At 34.5% G+C, this 26,385-nt stretch overlaps 1 pseudogene; it reads left to right on the top strand.

Annotated features, from left to right (window-relative positions):
- Positions 1–20,337: 20,337 nt before the first annotated feature.
- LOC133193034 (leukocyte elastase inhibitor-like) lies at positions 20,338–21,651 on the top strand (annotated as a pseudogene).
- Positions 21,652–26,385: the final 4,734 nt, after the last annotated feature.

The following is a 26,385-nucleotide window of genomic DNA, read 5'->3' as shown; positions in this document are numbered from 1 at the left end:
GGTTGGTTTGTATCTTTACAACAGTGTATCACCTACAATATAACTCAACCCATGAACCAAACATGAAAAACACTGCTTACAAAATAACAAACATATGAGACTCACAGATAACAAAAGGCCCAAGGGTCACAAATCTCACCTGTGTAACATTAGCACTATTGTTTTCCAGAGGAACAATTTTGAAAAAAGGCGATTTTAAATTTTCTTAAAGTTCCTTTACGTTTTGAGAATCCACATTTCATTTACACTACCAGATCATGCTCTATAAAACAGTATGTCTAAAGTGTCTCCTTAACAGCAATAAAACCAAAGCAGTAAATATTTTTCTAAAGTATAAAGATAGGGGCTTGGTAGAGCATACAGACGTGGCAGACCGTTCACGGTAGCTCAGTCGGTAGAGCGCTCGCTCCGTGATCGGGAGGTCGTGAGTTCGAATCTCGGCCGCGACAGACCTAAGTCGATAAAAAAATAGGTAGCAACTGTTGCTTCGCCATGCGCTCGGCACTTTGAAGTGAAAGTTGTGGGTCCATCGGATGAGACCTTAAAAACCGAGGCCCCGTGTCACGGCAGGCGTTGGCACGATAAAGATCCCTCACTGCTCAATGGCCCTGAGTGCCGAGTAAAGGTCAAAATTTGAAGCCCTTCACCGGTATATGGTGACGTCTCTATGTGAGTGAAAAATTCTCAAATGGGACGTTAAACAATATACAATCAATCAGACGTGGCAGACTCTGTGGTGTCTTTTATTTTGATTTAATTGGGATATAACGGGTCGACATAAGAATGGAAAGAAACCTTTGTTAATCAATATATCTGAAAGTAGACTTTAATGTCACACTCAGGCAAACAGGTCGGCTAACAAAGGATCAAAATAACTACCACATGGAATTATAGTTTGGTAGAAGACCTGGTCCCCGAAGACTACATCTAAATATTCTCAATGAAGAACTCTAGCATTCATTTAACATCAACATCAGAGTAAATATGTGTAGAATCATAGTAATTTTGAACAACGTAATTTTGTTTGATGATCAATCACAAGTTGTGAATATTTACGGGTACAACTTACACCCAATTACATACGATAAAGAAGAACTTTTTAAGAAAATTGCAAATATGTCTAAATTTACTTGATAAAACTGTTTCCAGCTTTTTCACCTCATTGTATGAGTCTTGCTTCCAATTTCGGCATTTTTATACAAAAGTGCATTCCGATCCAGACACAAAGATAATACAATGAAGACTGATATTTTTAACTCTATTTCTTTTTACCCTTTATTTTCCAAATATAATACATTGAAAAGAAATCTGCCATTTTGAATATGAAATGGCCGCTATGCAAATTAGCGAAATGTAACCATTTCTTCATATGCAATGAATATATCTGGTCGTATTTGACCTATAGCGTTAAAGGGAAAAAAATTTGATTAATCACAGATAGATTACAAGAAAATCTTTAAAAAAAGGGGGGGGGGCTAGGAGGAATAGTTTCAAATTCAATACGGCTATTTTAAGAAAAGAACCAGGTGAAATGCATCCCGTTAAATAATTGAATAGCCGTCTTTTCAATTTGTTTATATAAAATCCAAAATCAAAACTATCAACATATTTCTTACCAATCAAATGTTGAAATTGTTATAGCGTACCCCTCTGAAAATAAAACAAAAGCTGATCTGCAGATTTTCTACCTTCCTGGTTTCCTGTATTTTAAGAAAAGAAGTCTCGAGAGAACTTACGTCATAGACCAAGATACGGTATATATTGATTATCTGACGGGGTTATACATCGCCGATTATGGGTTTAAACAACTTCAAGGTTAAATCTCTTCATCGAAGTATTTTGCAGCACAGTTAAGGCTAAAATAAGGAGGCGGGGCCTAATTTTTACGGGAAATGCTTATTATGACATCACTCAAAAATACATGTTCTTCAAATTACCACAAAATGAAATGATATGCTATTTTAAACTGTTGGATAGCTTTAAACTACATCAATACTTTAGTTAAGTGCATGTTGCAGCTTTAAAATTTTCTGGAAGAAATCTTCTTCTCATTTAATTTTTACATGAATGTTATTCAAATGTGCGTACATTTCCGAACAGACATGTCTGAACTATTTGTTCATTGTCAATCCTGGAATGTATTCTTAACAAATCTCATCTTTTGTCGTGGTTTTAACATTTTAATTTTCTTCCAATTTTAATCACTGATAGATATTTTTTTTCTGTTTTATAAAGTGTTTATAGGAAATATGGAAGTGTGTAAGATATAAAGAAGACATTTCCATCAAAGGCTTTTTTCATCAATGACCGAAAATACTTTTGTAAAACTTTTGTCATATTGGTCTGTTTTAAGTTGTTTGGATCCAATCTAAGCAAATGTAGGTTGAAAATCATAAGTTGTAATGATCTTTTTTCCAAGAGAAGTCAAATACAATTGCTAACATCAAAACTGATGTGATTTGTTGTTTTTGGTGTCAATTACGGTTGTTTAAAGCATACATAAGAATTATATTAAAAATACCATTACAAAACATCAAAAAACATTTCAAAACGAAAATCACCCCCCCACCCCCATTTCATTACCCTCTCTACACTTCACACTAACTTCAGGTTACTTTTGTATATTTAGACTGATCAATCATTTGATTAAAAATAGAATAAATTGCAATATGCAGTGTTTCACATAATTTGCAATTATTCAAGAATTCTTAACATTATATTAGACCGAGTAATTGAAAACTACCGTACATTTTTATGTATTTTGCCCATTTGAGTAAGCAAACGTGACTTTTTTTTTATTAATACTTTACTGTGTTTGAAGATTTTTCCTGGATAAAAAAAAGGCTTGAACCCTATATTAAAAATCAATTAAATAATTTTAAAATGTACTCCTTTTGCTAAATAATATTTTCAAAGTCTAAAAACAGTTTTCATTAGTGTATAGAGGGTCGTTTAATAAGTCATGTCGAATGAGCAATTACTAAAAAAAACAAAACTAGAGGAATGCAATTTGATTTTCGATGCCCCCATTTGAAAACAACTTCTTAATTAAAGTAGTCTAGAGCAAAAAATCAAAATCCATTGTCTGGTTTTCCAATAGATCTAATAGATTATAGGACCCTGCTACAAACTTGCTACCAAAACAATGGATGCACAGATATACATTTTTGATTAATTTTAATTGTAAATGATGCAAATAACAAATTCCTAAAGAGTTTTAAAAAATGTATAAATTGTCTATGATCTTCAAAATTCTCACTTTCTGTTGTTTTGTTATAAACATATACAATTTTTTTTTCACTTCATAGGCACAGGCATAGGAAAAAATTGAGAAATCTTGAAAAAAAAATATTAAACTTTTCGTGGCTTTACTCATTCATGTTACTTATATACGAGGGATGCTCTGAAATTATTGAGGAACTTTTGATATGATATATCATTAGATAAATACCAGTGAAATTTTCAACTTGCATCATCCATTGACCTGGAGCACTCTGCAGATATTCTAACATCACTAACCCGAGATCTGAAACGATCGGTAAAATGTTAAATCTACTTCTGTCATGATTTGTTAACACTCTGTAAATCTAATTTCCCTCTTTTCTTAAACCTCTTCGATAAAATTCCTGCTATTGTTACTCAAATGTTAATTAGCCAGAAAACAATTACAGTTTTAAAGCACCATGCTGAACCAACACTACTAAGTCAGAAACGTACTGACATTCCCATTTTTTACTGATAAACTTAGACATTTACTGACCATGTGCTGTCTTTACTGCAAAACTTAGACAATTACTGACCTTTTTACTGCCGGTGCTGATAAACTTAGAAAAGTGCTGACAATCTTAGTCGGTGCTGATAAACTTAGACAATTACTGACCCGTTTACTGTCCCTGCTGAAAAACTTAGACAACTTGTTCTCGCTCTCGGGGAGACTGCAGATGTGTGAAATTGATTTTTTTTTTAATTTAAAAGAGGGTTTATTTGATTTTTAAAAATTAAATAATTTTTTATCTATGCCCCAATGATATTTTATAAAGCTCCTATGATCAATGTATAGTAGAATTATTTATTTAAAAATATTTCATAAGGAAAACATAAAACTCCAAAACCTTTCAGCAGATAAGCAATTTATGAACTTTTTTTAGTGGCGTTTATTAGCGAAATATCATGGCGTTTTACAGCGATCTTTTCTTACTGATTATAAAAAAAAATTATTATTTCTTATTTCTTTGATTTACATGTACTCCCTCTTTTTGTTTAATTATGTATGAAAAAATAAAACTGTCTTGTTAGATGTGTTATATGCATTTAATTTTGAATAACAATATTAATTTTGGACCCGCAGTATTCGGTGGGCCAGGGGTGCCCCCTTTCTGAGAATACACTTTTTGGTGTAATTTTCATACATTAAATTTGACGTAGATCCCCCCCCCCCCCCCCCCGCCTTCAATTTGTGTTGCTGTACACTCAAACATACGCTTATTCCAGCAATTGAAAGAAAATATATATATTGAAAAGTTAATGAATGTTTTAAAGTTTATAGTTTACTTTTCCCCCTTAATGTCCTGTATTTACTGATTGATCCTTGGTATTCATTGATTTAGTTATTGCTCATTTCATTCCTTTGAATAAAATACATGATAGTTGATTTCCATATCTTGAATTTCTGGATTCCCATCTGAGAGATTTATTTAGGGTCAATGTCCTTCTATTCAGTTGCACTTGTAAAACGTATTTTCTTAATTCATACGTCAGTTGTTACTGTTATGATTTGCAATGCACGACAACTCATTTGGAATTAAGTGATAATAAATAAATGATCTATTTAAAAAAAATCAGCGGTTTGACGAGAAATATCGTATGCCTGTATATTTTAACTCAATTTGGATTGAAAATGATAGTTTGTTCAGTATATAACTGGTTTGATTTTACAGTAATACTGTGCTTATTGTTCTTTCAAAATGTTTCAAGTCTGTTACTTGATAACTAGCAGAATTACAGAATTATCGAACACACAATCGGAAACTCTGTGAAGCACCTTTGTGTAGAAGAAATCGCCTGAGGCGATCCGAGTGTGTACGGTAGCGAGAAAATAAGACAATAGGTGTCACTGCAGCATTATACAGAGGGGCACTCCGCCGGATATCACAGGAAGTTAGTTACGCAACATTACGGCGACCGGTAGACCTGCCTGTTCTTCGACACAATTTTGAGCAATTTAACACACCTCTCACCCTCTTTTTAGAATAAATATTGCTATTCTAAATAAAACATACTACTAGATTTATGTGAGATAAATTAAAATGAATGATCAAGTATCAATTAGAAATAATATGTAAAAAGCAAAGTTCTGGAAAGACACAAACTTTTAAGATTTATCTGCAATTTCTAACAAACAAAAAATAATACAATGTAATTTAATAACTACTATAGTGTTGTAAAAACATGGTTTTCAGGGGTTTCTTTCTAATATTTTCTGTTAAGTCGGGTTAGTGTGCGACGTACATTTCAAGGAACGGTAAGTTGAGAGAAGAATTATAATGAATGTGTTGTCGCTTGCATTTACCATAGATGATAAACATTTTGAAGATGCATGTAAAGTTTGTTTATCAACTTAAAAAAAATAAATAAAAAAACAAACAAACTGGACATAATTCAAAGTTACCGTATATTATCTGAACTTTTAATCAACAATTTAAGAATAATTATTCGAATATAATTTACATACAACAAGATCAGAAGAATAAAAATTTATTCTCAGTCGGATTTATACTGTATCTAAAACTGTCTTCATTCACTTCGCCTGGATAAATATTGATTTTTTTTTATTGGAGAGAGAGAGAGAGAGACACGAACGGCAACTCGGCACGGGAGATGTTGAGGACCTACAATGTAATCTTATTTATTTAAAAAAAAAAAAAAAAAAAAAAAAAAAAAAAAAAAAACATATAAAATATTAGTCAAAACTGAAACAAATGAATAAAAAATTACTAATAATAACGATAAAGATTGTATATTGTACCAAGTGGCCACATAGATTTTCACCCTGCAAAGTAACAAATGAATCCATTTCATGTATACTATATAGATATTGGGTACATGTATTTCATGTAACTTGGAGAATATACGTGTATGCTAATATTGAAGATAAAATCTCATTTTGATGTTTTGATGAATATTTCGTTGAGCTTTTTGAATCAACTGGCTGCAGTTAAAATTACAGTCGTGTATTTTCATTGTGAAACAGGAAAGAAAAGTCACTATTAATGAAAGAGGATCATGTATTGAGTTCGAAATACATTTCATACTAATTCTCTATTACACATGTAAATATTTCCTACGATAATTCATTGCACTTTAATACATTTCATGATTTTGTTTACTGTGTTTAACGCATTCGGCTTCAGAGTGTCAGTACTAGTGTTAATTCGGATACACCTTAATAATTAATAATTTTTCTGTCGGAGTTTCGCGGATGAAATGAATTCAGTATCAGTTTACATATCCAACTCAAACAAGACCCTTAACTTCTTGCTATAATCAAAATATCAATTTCTGTTATTTTCCTTTGCAAATCAAACTATACATGCCCTTCCTTGTGTACCCGTACTATCCTAAAATTGTCTGCACATCTTAAATCACCGACAAATAACATTTACATGTAGCTAACGGAATTCTACCAAATCACGAGTCAAGCTCTTTCATTCCCTTGAATTGTCGCTTGAGTGCACAGAAACTAAATTTGCATTTATTAAGAACTGACATACCCCTTAAAATGAAAATGCTAACAATTAAAATAAAATGATAGAGAATAATCATACACTGTAGGTATGAAGCGCCTTTTGGTGAAAATAAAATCGCAAAACATTATTGCCCCCCCCCCCCCCATTAATTTCATAATTTGCTAAAGGGCAAGATTCTTTGAGTAAATATACAGTCAATAATATATTCTGCCATTATCCTGTTTCAAGATGTCCAACTGTCCAACAATTTAGTTTTCTAAAATTAGGCAGTGATTGATTTTTCTCGTGTAAATTTCGACCTGTATACTGTACTCATGGTCATCAAGCGTGGGAATAATTATCGTGCACATTTCGACCTTGCACTCTGCACTCATGGCCATTGAGCAGTGAGGGATCTTTCTCGTGAATCCTCTCTTACATTTAATAAAGTTAAACTCTATACTCCACAGATAAGAGGTCTTCCCACATTTATTTCAAAGTTTGTGAAAAGGGGGTTTATTATGACGTCTACGTAATACATTCGAAGTTGTTTTTCCGCTAGTCGGAAAGGCCCGAGAAGTTGCGATTGATCCATTTCACGTTGTAATAGCTTGAATAAAATTGTTATGTTTTAAACACAGTGGAATTACTCAAAAGAAACAGTTACTCTGAAACACTGAGGAAAACAACATCGATCGCTGAAGTTAAGATTAAGTACTCTACAACAGTAATAAGTGAACTTCGGTGTTCATTTCAACGATTTTTTTTTTTTTTTTTTGATTTCGGCAATCAACCAGATTTATGATATATAACATTTTATTGATAGAAAATTTGTGAAACTACCATTAACTCAGTTTTGCTTTGAGCATGCAGAGTGGTCAATCAGTTTGTATATTTACTCCTTACACCAGTGGTCAAGCGCAGACATAGAACAATAGGCAATGAGGGCCTATTGATATTAAACTGACCACTGCAAATTTCATATTATTAAGATATACAAGAACGTATCTTGGTCCCGCCTCACTGCTTTAGCATGTGTAAGGTAAACGAATAAAAGAGAAGGCGTCGGACGAATCAGCGATTTTCATTATTTCGTAAGATAATTTATGAAAATATGGTTTCATTGCGTAAATTAAAAGCAGTTTAAGAATCCTCTGAAATATGAGATCGACACAGTGAAGTTGCCTTTGCTCAAAACATTGGAAAAGAAAGAAAAGAAGCGCTGCATTAACACGATTCCTTGAACGTTTTAAAATTACGAGGGGAGAGTCAAATTAATATGTTTGCTGCCTATCACTGTATGTAACTCATTACATGAATAAATTATATTGTTCAATATTATTTGAATACGACTTAAATAAATATATAATAATAATTTAAATTAATTGAATACGACTGAGAATTCAAATTTTATCGAACATCTATTCAAGTTTTTTATACCATCAGTCATTCTGTACTCTAGTACATTAGCCACCGCAATTTCCATCATAGACATAATTTTTAACAATTTATATCGGCAATTGTTACCTTCCTTGAAGAGGAACTGCTTTTTTTCCAACAAGTTCAAAGAAAGTCTGAAAATATACTTTCCTGCTACTTGATTAAAAAAAAATAACAAACATGTATTTCCGATCGATGTAAACTGGAATCAATACGTTAAAATACATTAAAAAAGGGCATATTTAGCATCCGCCTGCGATGGTATGAATTAATGAAAACCAATTTGTTAATTAATTTATTTATTTTAGATTTAACAGGGATAAAAATAAAGTACAATTATTCCACACAATAATTATTTAAACTTGATTCACGCATAATTAGTTGTACATCGTATTATGAATTATTTTACAGACATCAATAAAAAAAAAATGTTAGTTTAAACAGTTTAACTGTCTTGGAACTCGCATTTTATTTCAGAATATTATTGAGATTAAATTAAGATTGTTTCTAAATTGAAAGTATAATACAAACAAACATTTTCACACCACTGCAGCCTCCCCGAGAGCGAGAACAATAGGGACAGTAATTATCAGTAAAAGTCAGCACTTGTCTAAGTTTTTCAGCAGGGGCAGTAAACGGGTCAGTAATTGTCTAAGTTTATCAGCACCGACTAAGATTGTCAGCACTTTTCTAAGTTTATCAGCACCGACAGTAAAAAGGTCAGTAATTGTCTAAGTTTTGCAGTAAAGACAGCACATGGTCAGTAATTGTCTAAGTTTATCAGTAAAAAATGGGAATGTCAGTACGTTTCTGACTTAGTAGTGCAAGGTCAACCGGTAATTAATAGCTGATGGTCTTCCGGCTCTTTTTTTCACTTTGTGAAATAATTTATCAGATTTTTTGCCAATGCTATAACACAATTCAATATCCAAATGATCCTCGTATCTATTATCAAAATTCTATCAAACTTGCAAAAAAAAAAAGAAGAAGAAGAAGAAGAAATCAAATAAAAATTGCAAAATTTTATTCATAAATTAGATTCCTAATTACTTTGGGTCCACGAGAACTCAGTTCGTAGCAGTTATTGATTTTCAACGTCTGATTTAGTGACTGCACCGGGTACCTCTACCAAAGACACATTAATATACCAATGATTTTTTTTTCAAATATCCCTTGCTCTTATTTATTGTTAGTGTTTGTAAAACGTATATGCCAATTTTATCCAAAGGACGTTGTTCAGAAAGGAAAATAAACACAATGTCTCAGTAATTTCCAAATAACCCTTGAAAACATAGATTTATTATCTATTTTCATTTTTTTCAAACTTTGTTTGTAGCAAGTGGTCTTAATATTTCTAACTTAATTTGTGTTGCTTACCGTTTATAAGTTTATTGCGTCTGATTTATTTGCTATCAAGAGCAGAAGTGACGTATATACAAATAAATAAAATTTAACAATTACATAATGTTACGTAATAGTAAAACCAAAAATAAAATTTTAAACAATTTACAAGAATTATTGATTTAAAAAAAAATTAAACATTTATTTTAAAATATACATTACAACAAAATAACTCATTGAATGCAGAAGGCTGAAAATCAATCTTATTAGACAACAAGCACACTTTAAAATTGTAAAACAAACAGCCATAGTGGACAATTAAAAATTTGTCCAAAAGTGGCATTTGGTTTCTTGTGTAAACAAGTTGTTAAAATAATGATAATTGAATTACATGCCTAAAACAGTATGTGAACAAAAAATGAACTTTAATTTTTTGAATGATTATACAAAAAAAATTAAAAATAATATTTTAATATAGTCTTAATTAGTCATTGAAGTAGATTAATAATAGTTGACTATTAAACAATAATCAGATAATTTAAATCAGAAACTTATGAAATAGACAATTAAAAATAAAAATTACTTAAAGTAAATATGCCAAAATAAATGTAATAAAATCTAAATAGTTATGAATGTAAAAAATAGCCATTTTTGCTTCGTGATAATTTGTCGTTTACTGATTTTTATTTGGAAATTAAAATAAGTACACGACAATACCCCTCCGGCCACGATAGGTTTGGTCCCCAATCCAAAAATAAGATTGTAAGTGACACGATGTTCCAAGATTTATACAGGGACAATAAAAAAATATCTGTACATAAAAGGGCTGGACAGCTTTGGTAAGCTGTAAAGAAGTAAACATGAACAAATCTTTATTAGAACAACAAACATATATACAGAGATTAATATTGAAAAGTACACACCAAAACAAAAAAAAATGAACACGAGTAATTGCCCCTGATCGATGAGCAATGTGGAAAAAAAATCATGAAGTGGTATCTCCAAATGGAATCATGTCAAACAAGTCTGCATGGATTCAACACATTAAAATATAGAAAAAAAATTAATTTGAATTAAAGATCGAGTATGTAACCAGCATTAGAGTCTTGAGGAACAAGTGTAGAAAAACCTTGATGATGAACATAAAGATATGCACAATGAGGTTGTTTCAAAATTTGCATTACTTTCTTATGTTGAACCAATCAATAGAAATTTCGTTTGGAATTTCAATAGTTTTGGAAGACTGGTTATCTTTAACAAAAATGGGGACCAGTCAGCAATTATTTTATAAGAAGGAAACAATGAAACACTGATATCTCCAATTACTGGGTGTTTGAAAGTGTAATAGGATGGACACAGAGGCAGCCTGATTAAAGGGATAATGACACATTCACCCCCAGATGTCAATTCTAAATTCAAAATGGTTTGTTTCGAGGGTCTCTTTCTCTGTGTAGTAGTTTCTTTATGATAAATAAATGATGGGGCAGTTTGGGAATGTGCCTTTGCTACTTGTTTTAAAATCAAAATTTGAACATTCAGCTGCCTGATTCTACAAATAGAAACAATACCTAACACAGTGGCAGCAATTGTAAAACCCATGGTAGAAAAAATTAAAATTGCATTGGTATCAGGCCATGACCCTGGAATTGAAATCATTCCATCTACAAGTGGTTCGGCCAATTGTTTGAAAATAGCCTCATCTTTCTTTGTAGCAGTAGCCTTTTTTCGTAAACATAAATGATAAGAATGATCATCAGCCAAGATTTTGTTCATAGTGATTATAAATATGGAATTTGGGGGACTTCTAAATTAATAGGTTCAGGAAAAGTTGTGTTTCCCAAAAGATTCTGTAATTTATCCTCATCAAAGAATTGCTGCAAAAGTGCTAAATTGAGTGGATGTAGTTTTGTAATGTTCTGTTTAGAATCATAGCAAGTTACAAGTCTAGGTGGCAGATATGATTCATTAGTAGAATAAGAGCACTTGCATGGAATAGTTAAAATACAAAATGTGCAACCAGGAATAGCTTTCTTTTCTTCGGGACAATTTAAAGATAAACTTTTGATTTTGTACACCAAAACAGATGTCGAAGACAATTCAATTAGATTGGAATTCAAAGAATTTGGTACAAACCGAAAATTGCACAATATCTTAACAGCTTTGGGATCATTCATAAACATAGCCAATGCACAATCAGGGACGTTAATAGGAACTAAGAGTGGATTATTTGAGCAGAGGATAGTAGTACCATGCATGCAGTTTTCTAAATCTCGAGTATTGAGAGTAAGATAGTAGTCTCGATGATGGGTTATTGCTAGGTAAGTGGGCATTGGTAGAAGTTTAGTTGCATGAGATGAACTGTTATTAAGGGGAACTGGTAAGGTTAATATTTCATAGAGAGAAAGAGTGAATTGGTGAGTCGATACTGGGAATTTTACGGAAATGTAGGTATTTCCAAGGTGACGTGCAAAAATGAACTTGGCATGTGAGTAGTAGTGTGGGATCACTATGGCACAAGTAAATGTCTTTGTGAGATTTTCTCAGAATTCCTGTAATTTCTTTAATAACTGATTTTAATGTATCTCTTGGAATAAGAAATGGAGACAATTTTCTTTCAACTAAACTTTGTACAGAAGATTGGAGTTTATCTAAGTTACTTCGAATTGCATTAGCTTCATGAATTTGCTGAACCAAAATAGCCGAAATATTGGTCAAAACTTCAAGTTAGATAATCTTATCAGTGAATGCCATAGTGATGTTGGTAATAGTTGCACGATTAAGTTCAATACCTTTTAGCAGATTAGATGTGCGTTTATTTACCACCGACATGTAAGAAGAAAGGCGTGCTTGAGAGTGTTGCACGGCTACTGCAAGTTTGGTACTGCCAGCATTTAAAGCATTTACATGATTGGCTAGCAACTGAACATCTTCAATTGTAACTGTCTCAAACAAACTTCTTGATAATGAACCAATAAAAGGGAGGAATGCTCTAGTACGTTTTGACTTTGAAGGAAAGGGGGTGTTTGGGATGAGAGACTTAATCGAATGAGTAACGTCGTTAACATGTGCCTTTGTCTCCACATGAATAGTATTTACTACATTAATTAAGTCATTCAAAGTGTGACAGTAGGGAGTATTGTCACAGCAAGGAAGAATCATCGATGATCGTTTTTATTTTTGTTTGTTTGTATGTTGTTTAAGTCCCTCTCGAGAATTTTTCACTCATATGGAGACGCCACCACTTGCCGGTGGAGAGCTGCAAATTTTGTCCTATACTCGGCACTCAGGGCCATTGAGCAGTGAGGGATCTTTTTTCGTGCCAGCACCTACTGCGACACGGGACCTCGGTTTATACGGTCTCATCCGAAGGACCGGTCTCCTTGTCCCACAGTTGGATTCGAACCCGCGACGTAAGGATCAACTCCTTACTTCGCGACTCTAGAGCAGACGCTCTAACCACTGCGCCACGCGGGCGACTCGATGATCGTAAACAAGCAGGTTACTTCAAATGAAAGGTGTGGACCCAATTTTCCCCTTGAGAGGATCAACTTGGAATCCGGCTGAAACACAACACGGTAGTTGATTCGTTGAACGGGTCTCTCAACTGTTGTATGAAGAATCTCGGAGTTTGCTTCCGCCGTAACCATGAAGGTGAACAAACATAGAAGGAGCAAGAAACTGTGCTACAAGGTCATAAACAGGCCTAAAAATATTAAAAAAAAAAAAAAAAAAAAAAAAAAAAGAAAGATGTGATGTGAGGCGATTGAAGTAAGGTTGATCAGAATTTACTTTCTAGCACTATAAACAACATATACACAAGGTAATGCAAAATAAAGGTGACTATCACATCTCAATTCCTTTTATCTAGTTTCGAAGAATTGGTAACTTTAGTGATTTATTATGATAGTGAGCGCTCTATTAACCAAACTTATATAATTATGACCAAGACACCAGTTTCACTTAGCTCACAAGAAGTCAAGACTTATTTGTACCTACTGGGAAGAAAGCAAACTACGCAACTGTTCATACATAGAAAAGGGGTCAAAATCCTTAAAATTACCAAATGTCATTTGCACAAAAGAAGGAAAAGGAATAAATGAAGCATTGTCTGCAGACACAATCTTCACTAACATTGGTACACAATACAAATATCAACCAGTTAAGAAAAATGCTAGATGCAGATCTAGACCTTTAATGTAACCAACACTAGAAGAATTCACATACAACTAAGAATATTTACCTTGTGAGGTCTGAAAAAAAAAGAATTTGGAGATTAATTCATAGTATACAGTAGGCATTTAGTAGAGAACTCGCTTAAGTTTGAGACTGTCGCCTATTCCCCTTAACAAAATAAGCCTTTTTTCGTTTGTCGTTTTTAGTGAAACGTCTGTTGATATCATCAGGTGTTTCTTTGTCCAAGCTTTCGTCTGGCTCTCAGTTCTGGAACCATCTTCCTATATGACTCTGATTAAGTGCTTATTGTTTTTTAATTTGGCATACGACATGCTTTTGATTTTCCAAGTACGCTGTGAAGACTCAGAATGTTGTGTAGTAGTTTGAGTTTGTTCATGATCTGCAGGAGGAAGAACTTGGCTAGGAGGGTCAGGAACATCGGTGTCGTTATCGGTGTCGATGTTTGGTTGTGGTGCAGTTTGTGGGTTTGCCAGTGGAGGTGGATTAGCAGGTTGATCAGCAGGTACATTTGGATTCTGCTGTGGTTGTGCATTTTCGCTGGGGATGCGATACACATCTGGATCGTAGTAATGCTTCAAATGACTTGCATTGATGTAGGAGGGATGAACTTTATTATCCGCTACTCTTTCAAGCTGATTTGTGTAATTTGGACCCAATTCAATGATTCTTTATGGTCCAGTATCTATGTCATACAGCTTGGCGGTTTGTCCTTTAGGAACTTGATGAACTTGATGATCTCCTATTTTGAAGTCAGGAATCCTAAGTGATCGATCATGTCTTTCTTTGTTGAGTTCTTGATGAAAAATGTCGTTGTTCTTAGCAACTTCAGCAGATATCCGAATATTTTCCAACAAGTCCTCCAGGTATTGTTTGGTATTTCTTCCGATATTGTCTTTAGGCATGAGATCTGCGTCAAAGGGAAGGCGCATTTCTTCTCCAAACATCAGATGAAAAGGAGAAAATTCTGTAGAATGTGTAGAAACAGCTTTGCGGAATGACATCATGATGCCGGACAAAAACTTAGGCCATTTCTGTTGATCTTTGCTGCAGTAAGCTCTAAGACACTTAGCAAGAACACCGTTTTCACACTCAACTAAACCATTGGTGTTTGGATGGTAAGAACTTGTGTGATATCGGGATATGTGAAATATTTTCACAAAGTGCGTTTACAACCTTTTACATGAAGTTCCGGCCACGATCTGAGAATAATATGGATGGGGCACCATAACGAGAAATTATGTTGTTAAACAGGGCTTCAGCAATTTCTGTCGCAATTTGGGTTTTAAGTGGAATGGCTTCTGGCCAACGAGTTGATGCTTCTATACACATTAGAACACATTCATATTCCTCAACACTCTTCTGAATTGGGCCTAGAATATCCATCTGCCAACATTCAAATTTGCGTCTTCGTGGCATTGATGATAATGGAGGTTTTGCTGGGTTGCTGTCTCTTTTGACTTGTTGACATCTAATACAGGAACGTACGTAGTCCACGATGTCCTGGTGCATGTGGGACCAGAAGTAGCTTTACATGAGGGCTGTTCTCACCTTTTCAATTCCGAGGTGACCTTCTCCAGCTATACTGTCATGGTATTGTTTGAGGGCCTCTTGTCTTAGAACTTCTGGTAGCGCAATTTGAGAGATGAAGCGAGATTCTATAGGTTGTCTCTTGCAACGTCTCTGATAAAAGTGTATGAGGACTCCATCAACAATAGCGCAGTGTTTAGCTTCCGAAATAAGAGCATCTCGACTCTTTGGATCATCTGGGACAATGGTATTCTGTAAATTTTGTATGATGTCATGGAAATCTGGGCGCTCCGACTGTAATTCAAATAATGACTTCTGTTCAGAATGGTTGAGAGTCAAGTCTACATCTTCCTCAATGGATACAATTTCCGTGTCATCAGGTTCGTAGAAGAGATTGATTTGAACTCCGGGTGGTGAATTGTCATACGTTTCTGCTGTTGACACTGTCACATCCGACGGGTCATCATCGGGATAGGGGATGCGGCTTAAAGCGTCTGCGACGTAGTTGCTCATTCCAGGACGGTGTTTGATTTCAAAGTCACATTCTTGAAGTTTCAGTGCCCATCTTTCAAGATGTCCTGTGTGTTAGGCAGATTTTAGCCAGATGAGAGCTCGATGATCTGTATAGATGACAAACTTTTGGCCAACTAAATATGGTCTGTAAGCCTCAACACCTCGAAGGACAGCTAACAGTTCCTTTTCGGATGTGTTGTACTTCTGTTCTTCTTTTGTCAGTGATTTTCCTCCGTAACAATGACAAAGTCCTTCTTTTTCCGTAGAGGGCTGGCTTAGGTAATAACCAATAGCACGATCTGAGGCATCACAAGTAAGAATGAATGTCTTAGTTGGATCAGGGTAAGAGAGAATCGGAGAGCCTTTTAAAAGTTTCCAAAGAATGCTGACAGTCAGAAGTCTATTTGAAAGAGACATCTTTTTTCAATAAAGAATTCAAAGGTGCTGCAGTTTTTGAAAAGTTATGAATAAAGCGCCTATAATAATTGGCCATACCGAGAAAACTTCTGACCTCCTTTTGCTTCTTGGGAACTGGGTATTCACTCACAATTCTGTTTTTTTTTTCTGGGTCTACTTCAACACCATGGCGAGAAATAATATGCCATAAGAATTTTAGTTGCTTAACAGCAAAGTGGCAATTAGAGGGATGTAGAGTCAAGCCTGCTTCTCGCAGCTTGCGGAAAACCTAGTCTAGATCTCAAAGATGTGTAGAGAAGTCAGGAGAGAAAATAAGAACATCATCGATATAAACCAAAAGCGACTTGAAATTCATTTCCCTCAAAACACCAGACATCAAAGTTTGAAATGAAATTGGAGCATTCATTAATCCGAAGGGCATACGTTTCCATTCGTATACACCATCCTGAGTAATGAAGTTTGCCTTGTGCCAAGAGCAAGGGCTCATTTCTACCTGAAATGCTGATCGAAAGTCTAAATTGGTAAAATATTGTGCTTTTGCATCGCCGATTGCGTCAAAAACTGTCTCAATATGAAGAAGCGGGAAAGACATAGATAGTCACGTACAAAGCGATGCTGACCATTTTTCTTTTTGATTAGCACGACAGGAGAGTGCCATTCAGAATTTGATGCTTGAATGATATCGTGTTTTAACATTTCATCAATGTGTTTTCTAATTTCTTTTGTTGTTTGAGGAGATGTTCGATAGAATTGCTTTCTGACTGGTTTTTCATCTGGCAGTGTGCCTATCTTGTGCTTGTAGAGGTTAGCTTTGCAAAGATCTGATAAATCAGCAGAGAATATGTCTCTATTTCTGGCAGAAATCCTTTTAATTCCGACCTCTGTTGCTCAGATAAGTCAGATTTTGACAAATCAAAATTTAGGTTTGATTTCTCAGAAACTGAATTAAGTGAGAAAAGTTCTGGAAATTTAATTATTATCAAAAGGAATAATTTTAGCAGAATCTACTTCTTCTACTTTTGCAAGCAATTGATGAGCTTTCAACCGGACATCACTGTGTGTTGGGTTGAGGACTTTGAGATAAGCTTTTCTCTTAGTCACCTGAACCAAACACTTAGCAGCAATAACCTGTTGGCTAAGAGTCAAGGAATGGTAAAGGATCTAGTAGCACTACTTCACCATCCTTGCATCTAGAAATTTGCACTGGCACAGTGATTTCACTTCGCTTCTTAATCACTATTTCGCTATCATTTCTGGCTAACCCAGCAATGGCATCCAAAGCACATGCAACACTAGTGTTAGTATCAGATTTTGCATGCAAGGTGTTAGTTTCAAAATTGATATGTGCATTATTGGCTCTAAGAAAATCTAGCCCTAGGATAAAAGCATGATGTAGCCCTTTAACGATGTGCACTGTGTGTTGAAACTAAGCACTGTCTATATCTATAACAATTGGCAGAACCCCTAGCACATTCAAAAAGTTTCCTGTTACTCCCTTAATACGACCATGAGTTGGGGGCAGAAGGTTTTCCCTAGCATATGACGTTTTAGATATAAAATCATAGCTAACCACAGAAATACTAGCCCCTGTATCGAAAAGTGCCTTAACAGGACGTCCCCCAACCGTAATTTGAACTTAATTTTGGGTGAATGATGTAGCTAGGGCGAATGATGTAGCTAGGGCGATTTCCTTTTCTGTATGAGTGTCTTTGTGCCCATCCCTAGACTTTCGCCCACGGACAGGCGCGAGTCCCTATTGTTTATTTTTAACATTTGTTTTTAGCAGTAACATTATCTAGTAAACGCTTGTGACATACTCTAGCAAAATGACCCTTTTTGTTACAATACATACAATTAGAATTTCTAGCCTTACATGCAGACTTATTAAAACATGACTCACCCCCACAGTTGAAACAAACATAATCCTTGGAAGGTGTTCTGGACGAATTGGCTGAACTTCTGTTGTTTCGTCCTGTTGGTTCGTTCCTTGGTTGGAATTTAGCCAGTTTATTGTCCATTACAGCAGCCATGTCAGAAACCACATCTTTCAGTCCGGATGTGAATACGTCCGTTATGGTGAAAGGCTGTGCAGTCTTTCGATTTGGAGTCACCGCAGTTTCTGCCACCCGGGCAATCCTCCAGAGGTCTTTCATGTTCTGCGGGTCCTGGGGGAACACAATGGAACGTAATTCCTGCCGTAGTCCTTCCATGGCAAGGAATGTTGTGAGAGACTCCTCCATCGTCGAATCAGCTGCCAGTTTCCGCACACGGTACGTATATTTCTCCACCGTTTCCTCTGGGAACTGTTGGATTTGTAACACTTCTCTTTTGACAGGGGCTCTAGGTTTGAATCTTTTATAGATTTCTTTTGTAGATTGCCTCAACTGTCTTTAAAGAGGTTCTGCATGAGGATGAAAGATACATAAACCATTGGTGTGCTACCGCTCTCAGGTAAAAGGGAAACATTTCAATTGCCGTTCCCTCGGAAAGGCCATGTAGAAACACAAAGATAAGGAACGTTGTCCACCATTCTGTGATGGATCCAATCCCATCGAACTTTTCCAGAAGAGGGACGGGAATTCTTGGCTGGCTGCTGTGGGTGGGTTGGATGGTGGGAGGAGGAGGTGTCGAAGTGTCTGAGAGACAGATTGTTCAATATTACTTTCAACCGCACTTACTTCTTGTTCTGGAGCGACTCTTGCAGTGTTCGGTTTTGTTGCTCCAGTTGTTTTACCCTCCTTCTCATTTTCTGAATTTCCTCTTCATCGTCATGTTGCTTTTGCTGTAGGCGGGAGCAGGTCTCCTTTAGTTCTTGATTTGTGGGAGGTGCCATATTCGAATTTGATCTCCACCAGTAGCTGTCTTTAACTCTATGTTTGTGGAATGGGAGCTTGAACACTCTCGTTGGGGTTAAACAGTATTTTTCCTTTTTTCCCTGAATGACGACTTCAACACTCAGCTAAATACCTTAAAGGTGTTGGCTGAGCGGAATAATCTAAATAAGAAAAAGAGCAATTAAAGTTGCGTCCGATTTATTTGCTATCAGGAGCAGAAGTGACGTATATACAAATAAATGAAATTAACAATTACATAATGTTACGTAATACTAAAACCAAAATTAATATTTTAAACAATTTACAAGAATTATTGATTTAAAAAAAAAATAAAACATTTATTTCAAAATATACATTACAACAAAATAACTCAATGAATGCAGAAGGCTGAAAATCAATCTTATTAGACAACAAGCACACTTTCAAATTGTAAAACAAACAGCCATAGTGGACAATTAAAAATTTGTCAAAAGTGGCATTTGGTTTCTTGTGTAAACAAGTTGCTAAAACAATAATAATTGAATTACATGCCTAAAACAGCAAGTGAACAAAAAATGAACTTTAAATTTTTGAATGATTTTACAAAATGAAATTAAGATTAATATTTTAATATAGTCTTAATTAGTCATTGAAGTAGATCAATAATAATTGACCATTAAAAAATAATCAGATAATTTAAATTAGAAACTTATGAAATAGACAATTAAAAATAAAAATTACTTAAAGTAAATATGCAAAAATAAATGTAATAAAATCTAGATAGTAATGAATGTCAAAAATAGCCATTTTGCTTCGTGATATATGTACTGTTTTATTTTTCCACAGATTTAGTCAGTAAATTCCATTTATAATTATCCGTTTGGGAGAAATTAATGTGCCCTAATTTATAATTTTGAAATTCCCTTGAAGAGTTTCAATCTCGCTTTGTTTTGAATCAATAAAACATCCATTTTTAAATATCTATCCAGTTTAAAATCTTTTACAGCTTAAAATGTTATATCTTATGATATTATACAACTTTTCACCATGGCATTTGCTTGCATTCTTAATATATATTTAATTTTAAAAATTAATCACTAATAAGATAATTTAAAAAATTCTCTCCTTAAATACATCGATATTTTATATATCAGAAGTGTTATCAATAAACAGTAATACGTTTTAAAATATTATACGAACCCTTTATTTTATTTTTAGTTTAGCAAATCACACTTTTTATTTTTACCCTCCTTTGAATCCCTCCCCCTTTACACAAACATTTAAAATACGTCCACTATTATGGTCTTCTTTCTTACTCTTTGTGACCCCCTTAATCTATGAATGTCGATATTTATAAATATTTGAAGATGTGTAAACAAGGTTTATTAAAGGGACAGCTAACCAGAAATATTACATCCGGTCAATATGTAAGACGTGGATTAAAAAGACTGCTTGCATGAGTGCATTCAAATGATTTCTCAAATATAAAAGATGGTTGGATAATTGAACCTGTGTCTATTTAATGCACATTTTCTAGCTCATTTATCTATCCGAGAATTTGACAATGGAGTGCGCACTGACAGGCTGTACAAAGTTTTGTCCGAGGGAAATGGAAATTTGTTCCTGTCTCCGTACTTAATGTTAACTATGTTGGGCACCAAAGGGGAATCTGAAGCCCAAGTTAAACAGGTTTTGGGTCTCTCCGGAATTCCTGATCCACACAAGGCGTACAAGAAACTACACTCTACTCTGATGGGAAAATCTAAAGAAGGGGCCAAATTTGTTATTGCAAACAGAATATTTGCTAAACTCGGACTTGATATTATGGAGGTTTACAAGACAGCGTCCTTAGAGTATTATAACAGTGATATGGAGCTGCTAGATTTTGTGGGAAAACGCAAGGGTCAAGATCCAGAATCAACACTTGGGTTGAAAAACAGACAAATAATAAAATCAAGGATTTGATTCCGAAAGGGGGCATTAATGCTCTGTCTCTGATTGTCTTGACAAATGCGATTTACTTCAAAGGGGATTGGAAAAATCCATTTCAGTTAATAAGAACAAAGCGTGAAAAATTTCACATTTCCGAGAGAGAATCAGGAATGGTTGAAATGATGCATATGGAAAAGAAGAAATGGTTAGTAAGTGTATCTGAATCCCTAGACTGCAAAATGTTGAATCTCCCATACAAAGGAGAAGAACTGAGCATGCTCATTGTTCTTCCAAATAAACTAGACGGGCTGTCCAAATTAGAATCAATTCTCTCTTCTGAAACTCTACATGGACTGACGAAAAGTTCCCAAGAGGATGTAATTGTCTCTATTCCAAAATTTACACTGGAGAGTTCGTTTCAATTAAATAAAGTTCTTGTCGGAATGGGTATCACCGACATTTTCTCCCACAAAGCAAACTTCAACGCTATGATCGAGAACCCGCCAGAGGGCACTTTTATATCTGACGTCATCCACAAAGCTTTCGTTGAAGTGAATGAAAAGGGCACGGAAGCTGCCGCGGCAACGTCTGTTTTCATGATGGGAGGATCGATGAATATGCCGCCACCACCTGTGATATTTAATGCGGATCACCCCTTCTTGTTTCTCATAAGAGAAAATTCTACCGGAGCAGTATTGTTTATTGGTCGCTTCACTAAACCAACTTCAGTTAATAAGTTCATGTTCTGAACTTATTGTTCTGTTTTATATCGGAATGTACAATCAGCTCGTTTTATTGTTTGATCATGTATATCTGTAATTTATAATAACACCCTCTAAACAAATTTCAAATTCATGCGCACTAAGTCCAGTGTCCAATCTCCTGGGTAGGGCTAGTTTAGACTTATACCAAAACTATCTAAAAGTTTGTCTTTAACTCTAGACATCTAGCTGTCAATATTTTTGGATTATTGTAATGTTAAATTAGCCATCTACTAATTTGCGAAATAAATTACGTCAAGCAAAATAAGTTGGCTTTGTAAATTTTTATGTAAATTCATTGCTTTGCCTCTTTAAAATTCATTTCTTAACTTTTCGACAGAGAGCATATCAAATTGAATGCATGACAATAAATTAAGAGTCGTTCGCAAAAATTGTTAAATTTATATTAAATTCCATGAATATGGGTGATAATTTGCGTAAATAACCGCTATATACGTGTATATATCGTATTTAAGAAATCCTTAATTGTAAAAAGCTGTTTTCAAACAACTTACTCTAAAACATTCTAAGTAAAGATTTGCATTCTTTACTGAAATGACAAGCAGCATCCTTTCTTTAAATGTGTATAATTAAGAGATATATAGAGAAAGTATTAATTGAAATTCTGTAGACGTACTTACATAATTAAAATCAGATATCGGCAGTATGGGACCACAAAAAGTGTATCCGTTTTACTCAGAGATATACATGGAATTGTACTTAAATCGTTCTTTCAAAAACTATTGAAAAGGAAAAAGAAGAAGAATATGTTGTTTCTGATTTACAGAGTGGATGAAAGGACAAACTTAAGATATCTTAAGAGTAAAAAAGAAAATTAATATTTATTTCTTTATAGTTCGATGATTTTTAAAGAAAAATTCATAAGTCACCATGCTATTTCGGAGAAATTTAATTTCTATTACATTTTCAAAAGTGAAATACTGTAATTTATTTATTGAATAAAAGTGATATTCTGACACAGTGTGAAAGGATATTAAAATGGTATTCTTCACAGTGTGAGAATATCAGAACATTCGACAAACCTCGGCTGATTCCACCACCTTCATCAAAGGTCAGACGAGATACGAATCGTCCGAGGTGTGCCGAGTGAATATCAGAAGTAGGGCAAAACTCTCGATTTTCCTTCTCATCACGTATAGTGTTTTAAAAAAAACTCCCTGGCCTGTTACAAGATAGAGAGAGAGTAAATGAACCATTCTGACAGAGACTAAAACTGCCAAAGTGTCTAAAAATACGTTGTTAAAAATCCATTTTACAGCGTTCTCGCAACCGCTTATAATTACAGCTATGACATCTCAACCGCACAACTATTACGTCACAGCCTATGGCACATTGTTAGGAAAAGACAAAGTCTCAAAGGGAAATTCAAAGAAAATGTAATAAACAGAAAATTCAATGTTTTGTAGATGAATATGGAATTTATTTCACTCGTGAGGCAGGATTTTTTGATATTTTCACTGGTGCTTCGCACTCGTGAAAATATAAAAAAAAAATCCTGTCCCACTTTTGAAATAAATTCCATATTCATCTACAAAACTTTGAATATCCTCTATTTATACAATTTTTAAGCATTAGCAATGTAGAATATGTACAGAAAAACATGCAAATATTTTCTACAGTATGCATTGCATAACTTAATAGAAAATGTCCTCTGGAACCAAGTAATTTGCAACATTTATCAGCTTAAATTATCAAATACCGTTTGAAAGTAGGTACCTTTTAAAAGACCGTGTATAGGACTTGAAATATCTGTAATCACAATGAGATGCATTAAATTGAAAATTGTTGCATGAAAAGATTTAAATTTCAAACTTCATTTAGAGACTTTTTTAAATTTAATTAAAATTTTAAGAGTTATTGATCCTGAAGTGGGCACATATATACATGTATCATTAAATAAGCTGAAAGCGAGCCGTTATAAATCAGAATAAAGACATTGTCACAAAATACATGATTACAAATTTAGATAGTGATGTTTGTTTTTAATATCACGTCAAGTGAAAGTACAAGAATAAATATATTTTCAGGAAAATCGGATTTTCTTTAATCTAGCTTGGCACCGATGTTTATTAACATGGTGAAAAATTAGAAGTGATCTATGATGTCTTGCTATGACAGTACAAGCATTTTACACTATATACAGTGCATTATATAACATAAAATATATAGTGTAAAATTATGACTTGCCAAACATTGCAATATTCGATCTTTTCCATTTGCATTGTATAATTTTCCATTTGTATTGTATAATTTTTATTTGTATTCTATAATTTATATATATTTGTATTCTATAATTTTCCATTTGTATTCTACAATTTTCCATTTCTATTCTATAATTTTCCATTTGTATTTTATAATTTTCCATTTGCATTGTATAATTTCTTATTTGTATGCGATAATTTTTCAGTTGTATTGTATCCGCGGATTGTTTATTTGTTTCGTTACGAAGGATTTCATTGGTCACGTTTTAGCCTGTATCGGGTTGAAAACGAGCGAGATGTTCCGGGTGCTCAAAGCAAACCGGGCTCATATCTGTTAATCATTGGATTCTAAAAAGGAAGCGCTGGCAGATGGCAAGTAAATAATATGTCCTTAGAAATGTTGACCGAGAAAATATATAAATCTACCTTGAGTGGTGGTACCTATCCCCACCCCCAAGAAACTGAGTTTTCGGGTTTGGGCAGATTTTCTCCTTTTCCTTTTTATGCCCCCGGATCGAAAGATCCCGGGGGTATATTGTTTTTGTCCTGTTTGTCTGTTTGTCTGTCTGTCTGTTGTCAACTTTAACCTTGCCCATAACGTTTGATTGGTTGGAGCTATGACTTTCATATTTCACATGTGTATTCCTTGTGACAAGACCTTTCTTTGGGTACCATCATATTTCACCTTTTGACCTTGACCTTGGAGTTTGACCCACTTTTGCAAAATTTTATGAGACTTTAACCTCTGACTTCTGAACAGTTGGAGCTTGGGGTTTCAAACTTCACATGTGTATTCTTTATGACAAGGCCTTCTTTTGGATACCAACAACTTTGACCTTTTGACCTTGACCTTGGACTTTGACCTACTTTTGAAAAACTTTAACCTTGGCCATAACTTTGAACAGTTGGTGCTTAGGGTTTCAAACTTCACATGTGTATTCCTTGTGACAAGGCCTTCTTTTGGATACCAACGACTTTGACCTTTTGACCTTGACCTAGGAGTTTGACCTACTTTTGAAAAACTTTAACCTTGGCCATAACTTCTGAATGGTTAATGCTAGGGCTTTCATACTTCACATATGTAATCCTTGTGACAAGACCTTCCTTTGGATACCAACCACTTTGACCCTTTGACTTTGACCTAGGAGTTTGACCTACTTTTGAAAAACTTTAACCTTGGCCATAACTTTTGAATGGTTGGTGCTAGGGCTTTCATACTTCACATATGTAATCCTTGTGACAAGACCTTCCTTTGGATACCAACCACTTTGACCTTTTGACCTTGACCTAGGAGTTTGACCTACTTTTGAAAAACTTTAACCTTGGCCATAACTTCTGAATGGTTAATGCTAGGGCTTTCATACTTCACATATGTAATCCTTGTGACAAGACCTTCCTTTGGATACCAACCACTTTGACCCTTTGACCTTGACCTAGGAGTTTGACCTACTTTTGAAAAACTTTAACCTTGGCCATAACTTTTGAATGGTTGGTGCTAGGGCTTTCATACTTCACATATGTAATCCTTGTGACAAGACCTTCCTTTGGATACCAACCACTTTGACCTTTTGACCTTGACCTAGGAGTTTGACCTACTTTTGAAAAACTTTAACCTTGGCCATAACTTCTGAATGGTTAATGCTAGGGCTTTCATACTTCACATATGTAATCCTTGTGACAAGACCTTCCTTTGGATACCAACCACTTTGACCCTTTGACCTTGACCTAGGAGTTTGACCTACTTTTGAAAAACTTTAACCTTGGCCATAACTTTTGAATGGTTGGTGCTAGGGCTTTCATACTTCACATATGTAATCCTTGTGACAAGATCTTCCTTTGGATACCAACCACTTTGACCTTGACCTTGACGTTTGACTTTTATTTAAAAACTTTAACCTTCACCATAACTTTTGAACAGTTGTATCTAGGTCTTTCAAATTTCACAGGTGTTTTCCTCGAGACAATTTCTTTCTTTGGGTATCAACATATTTTATCTTTTGGCCTGGATTTTGACTTGCATTTGAGAAACTTTAACCTTCGACATAAGCTGCCATACTGGGGCATCAGTGTTTCACAAACACATCTTGTTCTCCTTGTCTCTGGTCATATTGGAAATAAATATTCTTGCATGCATGCAAATAGAGGAGCTCAGTTTGTATTTGTAGAGGGTGCGCGAACGGAATTGTTGGAATGTGGAAGGGTACCAGACTAAGTTTGTGTTGGGCACTTGAAACATCTCGCTCGTTTTGAACACTTTATACAGACTAATGACCAATGAAGTCATTCGTAATGAAATAAATAAACAATCCTCGGATACAGTACAGTCAAATGAAAAACTATCGCATACAAATAAGAAATTATACCATACAAATAAGAAATTATACAATGCAAATGGAAAATATAGAATACAAAATAAAAAATTATACAATACAAATGATTTTTTACAATACAAATGGAAAATATAGAATACAAATAAATATTACACAACCATTCCCCACGA

Source organism: Saccostrea echinata, unplaced genomic scaffold (assembly GCF_033153115.1).
Source record: "Saccostrea echinata isolate AGI-Se365-2 ecotype Australia unplaced genomic scaffold, CSIRO_AGI_Sech_v1 ptg000025l, whole genome shotgun sequence".
Lineage (NCBI taxonomy): Eukaryota > Metazoa > Mollusca > Bivalvia > Ostreida > Ostreidae > Saccostrea > Saccostrea echinata.
This window is presented reverse-complemented; position numbering and strand designations above follow the sequence as displayed.